Source organism: Lipotes vexillifer, unplaced genomic scaffold (genome assembly GCF_000442215.2).
Source record: "Lipotes vexillifer unplaced genomic scaffold, Lipotes_vexillifer_v1.1 scaffold1275, whole genome shotgun sequence".
In the NCBI taxonomy this organism is placed as follows: domain Eukaryota; kingdom Metazoa; phylum Chordata; class Mammalia; order Artiodactyla; family Lipotidae; genus Lipotes; species Lipotes vexillifer.
Genome location: NW_006770093.1, coordinates 129,416 through 135,893, shown reverse-complemented (window position 1 = coordinate 135,893; position 6,478 = coordinate 129,416). Strand labels below are relative to the sequence as shown.

The 6,478-nt window shown below is 41.4% G+C and overlaps 1 non-coding gene and 1 pseudogene across 1 annotated transcript; both read left to right on the top strand.

Annotated features, from left to right (window-relative positions):
* Positions 1 to 326: 326 nt before the first annotated feature.
* Positions 327 to 825, top strand: LOC103089471 (cleavage and polyadenylation specificity factor subunit 5 pseudogene; annotated as a pseudogene).
* Positions 826 to 4,556: 3,731 nt separating this feature from the next.
* TRNAG-CCC (transfer RNA glycine (anticodon CCC)) lies at positions 4,557 to 4,629 on the top strand. The gene has a single exon. It is a non-coding gene; the product is annotated as a tRNA-Gly (tRNA).
* Positions 4,630 to 6,478: the final 1,849 nt, after the last annotated feature.

Sequence of the window (6,478 nt, the reverse complement as noted above, 5' to 3'; positions counted from 1 at the left end):
CGTTCGTGTGAACCAATGGAAAGGAATCTGAACTGTTGGAGCCCATTCCCTATGAATTCATGGTGTGATGGGTGTAAAGAAAATAAAAGACTTGGACTCTACAATGCTTCTCTTAATTGACTGGAAATGTTGTGTCCCCTCCCCCAAAGAAATATTTAAAGCACATTTTAATTGTGTTCAAATTCAGTGGGTGACGTCTTTATTTTTCAAATGTAGTGGTTTTGCTTCCTGAAAGGTGTGACGTAGTTTGTTGTGCAATAACTCCACTGGTTAATAAACGGCCAGATATTATTTATAAAATAAAATAATAATAATTAAAAAAAAAAAGAAGCTCTGTTGCGGCCAGATTTCAGCGCATGAGGGAGGAACTTGATAAAATTGACAAGAGGAGGACTGTAGAAAGGGTTTTGACTGTCCCTGAGCCCCGGCTACCCCATGTGTTGCTGCTACAGCTGGGAACAACTTTCTTCAAATTACCTGGTGGTAGCTTAACATAGGAGAAGATGAAGTCGACGGACAAAAATCTTAATGACAGAGCTATTGGGTCATCAAGATGGAGTCCCGCAAGACTGGAACATTGATGACTGCAAAAGTAACTGGTGGAGACCAAATTTTGGACCTTCTCAGTATCCATATATTCCTGCACATATTACAAAACCTAAGGAACATAAGAAGTTGTTTTTGGTTCAACTTCAAGAGAAAGCCTTGTTTGCAGTCCTTAAAAATTACGAGCTGGTAGCTGCACCACTGTTTGAACTGTATGACAATACACCCAGATATAGTCTCCCCCAGCTTTTGAGCAGGTTCAATTTTATACACAACTGAATTCCTGCGCAGCAGAGAAGTAAGAGAAGCCGTCTTGGTGGGGAGGGATAAACTGGGAGATTGAGATTGACGTATACACATTATTATATATAAAATAGATAACTGGGTTTCCCTGGTGGCGCAGTGGTTAAGAATCTGCCTGCCAAGGCAGGGGACATGGGTTTGATCCCTGGTCCGGGAAGATCCCACGTGCTGCGGAGCAACTAAGCCTGTGCGCCACAACTACTGAAACCCATGCACCTAGAGCCCGTGCTCCGCAATAAGACAAGCCACCACAATGAGAAGCCTACACACCACAAGGAAGACCCAAAGCAGCCAAAACAAAAAAAGATAACTAATAAGGACCTACTGTATAGCACAGGGAACTTATATATTTATTTATTTGTTTGTTTGTTTGTTTGCACCGGGTCTCAGTTGTGGCAGAGGAGCTCCATAGGGAAGTCTTCTCAACACTCTGTAATGACCTATATGGGAAAAGAATCTAAAGAAGAGTAGATATATGTATATGTATAACTGATTCACTTTGCTGTACAGCAGAAACTAACACATTGTAAATCAACTATACTCCAATAAAAAAAAATAAATTAAAAAAAAAAAGAGAAGCTTTGTGAGCACTCTTTGTGAGCACAGATGTACACAGTGTAGAATAAACATGCTAGGAAAGTTGTTTTGCTTTTATCTCTTTCCCAATCCCTAAATTACCACCTACTTTCTGTTGTTTGAATAGCAAAGTTAATATGAAAAACTAGACTGTGGTGTAAACAAATGTGATAATGTTTACTTTATTTTTGGTCCTACACGTCCTTTCTGCACAACATTATTTCTTAAGAAAGAAGAGAAAAGAATTAACCAAGAGAAAATTAGAAAAATACCATATTTGGAAATTCATGAAATAACTTCTAAATAACTGATGCGTTAAAGAAACTCCTGTGGAAATCACTTAGTATGCAGAAATGAAAACTAATGACAATATACTACCATATCACAAACACCCTTTAGATATTCATAGCCTCAAATGCTCGTGTTAGAGAGAAATAAAGGCTGACGATTAAAGATCCATGTAAGTATCCTACTTAAGAAGTTGCAAAAAGGACAAAAGAAATCCAAAGAAGCTGAAACCTTACTTCATCAGCTGGAACAAGCATTCATTTTCCGTGAACCAGGCCCTTGGATCCAGTAAAGCCTCAAGTTGCAAGTTGGCAACCTGCTCCTTGTGAGTCAATGTGAGGAAAGGCACTCTTCATTCTACCCCTTGATTCCAGAATTCTGGTTATTGGTACAATGCATAGACTGTATATTCTGGTTATTGGTACAATGCATAGACTGCATCCCCGGAGGAAGAATAATGTCCTATCCCTGAATGTTGTTCCCAAGATGGTGCCAGGGCTGAGGTTTTAACGGGGCATTCCAAACATTTACCTGGCTGACTACTTTTGGATGGTCTGGTATATGGTAGAACTAATGGATTCCGTTATTAGGTACCCATGGTTATGTGTCATTCAAACTCAAGGAAAATCAGGCATTCAGTGAGCCTTCACAGTGGTGCTGGCAGAGACACTTCAGGCAGTGAATTACAACCACGTGTGCAATAGGCATAAACTATAGTAAAAATGAATCACTGTCCCCTCCAGAATAGAAGAGATCAGATATAATCAATTTGCCACCAAGAGGCTGGCTGTTTTCCTCCAAGGGATGGGACCACGTGGCACAGTTGGTGACATGGTAAATGTTAAGTTAGATCAGCCTTGGACAGACGGAGCCCATGCTGTCAATCACACAAACAATGGAGTTACAGGAGACAGAGCCTAGCTGATATCCACCAGATATGTCATCCTGTCCACATGGCTGCTGAGTGCATCTTCTGATGTGGATGCTTTTGGTGGGCCCTGACTTGAAACACGAAGATACAAACACTTGTGTTCATGCACACAGGTTCACCCTCCTCAGACCCCTTTGTCTCTAATATTCCCATCTTACTCCTTCTAGGTCCCTGACCTACTAGACAAACTACTCATCACAGCTCAGGAGTCCATACACATACCTACTTTAGACCTCTTCTCTTGAAATACAAAGTATATGTGGACAAAACTTGTTTCCTGCCATTCCAGTAAACTACGAACGTTGCCGGCCATCAGACCATCAGCCTCTGCACGGTGCTCCCTGAGGGGAATTCTTCAGGATGGAGAAAAAAAAAACACTGTCTTTATATAGTTAAGATGCATATCAAACAAATGATTTCAGTGATGTAGACTCTTGCATCTTCCCATACATAGAAAAGCACTAAATTCATTAACTTGTCTGTTTTTTTGTGATTAGCAGTAATTTTTTGATGTTCAACTACATGGGTTTGGTTTTCTTTTTTTTTTTCTCCAACAAAAACTCCTAAATATCCTGGCTCCTTTCTTACCTCATTGGAACAGTTGCTCAGAGCTATCTGAGAGGCTGTCTCCTGTGCTATAGACCTCAGTATGGCCCCCGAATAAAACATAATTTCAGGTTGTATGTTTTGTTTTTTGTTGTTGTTTTTCAGTCAATATACACTACTCACAGCTCTGATTGCTGGGAAGATTTCTCCTCATTGCTTTTTTTCTTTTCTTCCCCTCGCCCCCCCTCATTGCTATTTTTAAGGTCACCTTGAGTAGAGCTGTAATGTGGTAGCAGTCCATTTCAGCTCACACTAAGAAGGCCCAAGGTTTTCTTTCGTCAGTTGATCATACAGATCCCCTGAGGTTATACGCGTGAGCTGAGAGAATGGTGTCAGTGCAACAGAGGTGGATGACATTGGGATCTGGACCATTTATCCATTTAACTTACTTGTGTTCTCTGGACCTGTTCATTTCCCTTATATGATGAACTGTTGCTGCAACTTGAAAGGCAGCTCCAGTTGCAAAGTCATTGGATGCCCCATGATCAATTTCAAAGTCCCTTTTAGGGCTCAGTGGCATTACAGGAGCTGCTTCTCAAATGAATGGCAAATAGTTCTTTGTTACAGAAGGTAGAACCTCGTTCTAGATCCCTAGAGGTCTGTGCTGTAGACCTCCTCCTAGACCTCCTGAGACTCCACGTGGCATCTTTACCTATCAAGGATACCTGGGCACCACAGGTCCTGCTGAGTTGCAGTGGCCAAGGAGCAGGCAATTTGCCCTATGTTCTGGATCTACTGCAAATCTCCTCTTGCTCTGGACATTATTTGAACTAGGAAATAAGTGAATCAGTGCTGTATTGCCAACGTGGTGTATGATGCCTCAAATCCAAAGAGCTCCAAAAAGTACTATTTTTCTTTTTTTCATACTATTTGTCCCTTTCATAGTGATAGGGGGTACATAAGGTGCAGCATCCTGTCCCAAACCAGTGAACCTCTAAAGATTTCACCAATGTGGCAAAGACTTTGAATTTTGAGGGAGTCTTTTTTTCCCGCTAGTTGGCATCTGGGCATCCAGAGTACTTATCATATTTTGTTCAACAAAGTTCAGTTAGTATCATGTTCTGTAGAATATCAAGATGATCAAGGTCTCTGTGGATAATATTGTAACAGAAAGCAGGAGAGTTAATATAGCAGGGGGGCAAGACAGTCAATGTATTCTGCTGGCCTTCCCACATATAAACAAAATGCCTTTGAGCCTTTTTAATGGTGGAGATTGAAAAGAATGCATTTACCAGATCAGTAGCTTCATACCAAGTGCCAAAATCTGTATTGATCGGTTCAGGTAAAGATCCAGCTCAGCGAGACTTCCCTGGTGGTCCAGTGGCTAAGACTCTGCGCTCCCAATGCAGGGGGCCTGGGTTCGATCCCTAGTCAGGGAACTAGATCCCACATGCTGCAACTAAGAGTTCACATGACACAACTAAAGACCCCACATGCCGCAACTAAGACCCAGCGCAGCCAAATAAATAAATAAATAAAGATCCAGCTCAGCAACTACAATTGGGACTATCACTTGGTTAAGTGGATGGAAATCCACAGCCATCCACCATAATCTGTCTGTTTTTTTATATTCATGAGAACCAAATAGGTATGTGATAGGGAGTCCTGCATCTTTTAGTCTGATGTAGGTGCTAATCTCTGCAATTCCACCCCGGACAGGATATTATCCTATATGTACTGTCTTGTCACTACACCCTAGGCTTTCCCTAACATAACTGGTGAGGGAACCAATATGTGAGTTCTGCTACCTGTTAATCCATTACAGTTAGGAGATGTAACTGCAGGATGGGTCTGTGGGCCCACTAGACTCACAGTGAGACAAACATGAGTCAGGATTTCATTTATTACCTTTCATCTCTCAGCCTCACTCCAGCCAGGGGAACCACAATGGCATTTCAGATCCCCTGGTATTGGTGTCACCTCAGAACCCAGTATTCCACAGCCCTTGAGAAATCTAGGAATTCCCTTTTCCGTAGTAGACAGTTTCTCTGGAAAATGGCCATGAGTCCCTTTAAGGAGGAACTAGAGGAACATTGTGCATATTTGCAGTGGCGTTACCAAGTCCTTCCCCACAGGGAAATGGACTGCCCATCTGTCAGTCTGAGAACTGACTCAGATCTAGAAACTGGATGAGAATTTGTGATTTTCCACTGTAGTGGAAGCCATCAGGCTTCAGCTCCCCAGATCTCCATGTTTTCTGGTTATACAACCAAACAATACTCTATTCAGATGCTGTCATATCTCTTTCCCAAAGACACTATGGATCATTAGTCATTGCCACAGATCTCTGTGTATCAAGATACCCTGGCTGCTACCTCAAGCTTGCTGCCCATTCCAGTAATTATGTCCACATTTCTGGCAGTTAAGTAACCCCACCTGCCTCTGCTTTTTCAGAATCCTGTTATTCCCAGTAACACAAGGCAGTCCAGTTCAGTGGTACCATGTCTTACCGTCACCCCAGCCTATGGAGGACCCCACCACTGAATTTCTCATTGCTACCAGAAGCTCCCTCACCAGTGTATTATACCAGGAGTTAAAGGCCATGATGTTTGCAACTTATTCTCAAATTGTTCAGGGAAAAAAAAGTTAAGAACATACAAAGAGAGCGAGAGAGAGAGCGAGAGAGAGAGAGAACAAGCAATAAAGCAAATGAGGCAAAATGTTAGCAATAAGTAAATCTGAGTAAAGGATATGTGGGTGTTTGTTTTGTTTTTTACTTTTTGGTATGCAGGATCTTAGTTCCCCAACCAGGGCTCGAACCCGTGTCCCCTGCATTGGCAGGCGGATTCTTAACCACTGTGCAACCAGGGAAGCCCAGGAAATTTTTGTAATAGAGTGGCACACAGTAGTTTCCAGACAATTTCTGGTTACATTTCCTTTCTAATTTTTAATGCATCTCTTTTAACTTACTTTCTTTTTCCTTAATCAGGCTACTGAAGAAGCAACTTGGAATTCATCCTTTTAAGCCTCCCCCCCCCTTTTTTTTGGCTTGTTTATTTCCTGTTTCATTAACATCAGATTTTAATTTTATTTATTCCTCCTTTCTGCTTTTTGTACTTCAAGAGCTCAGACTTGGACCAAGCAAAATGTTTTATCCATAATACTGTCATCACTATTCTATACATGGCCTGCTTTATTTATTTTGTTATTTAAAATAGAATAAACCCATGCACAGTCTGTGTCCAACTTCAGAACTAGAAAGAATAAACTATATCTCTATGATCTTGA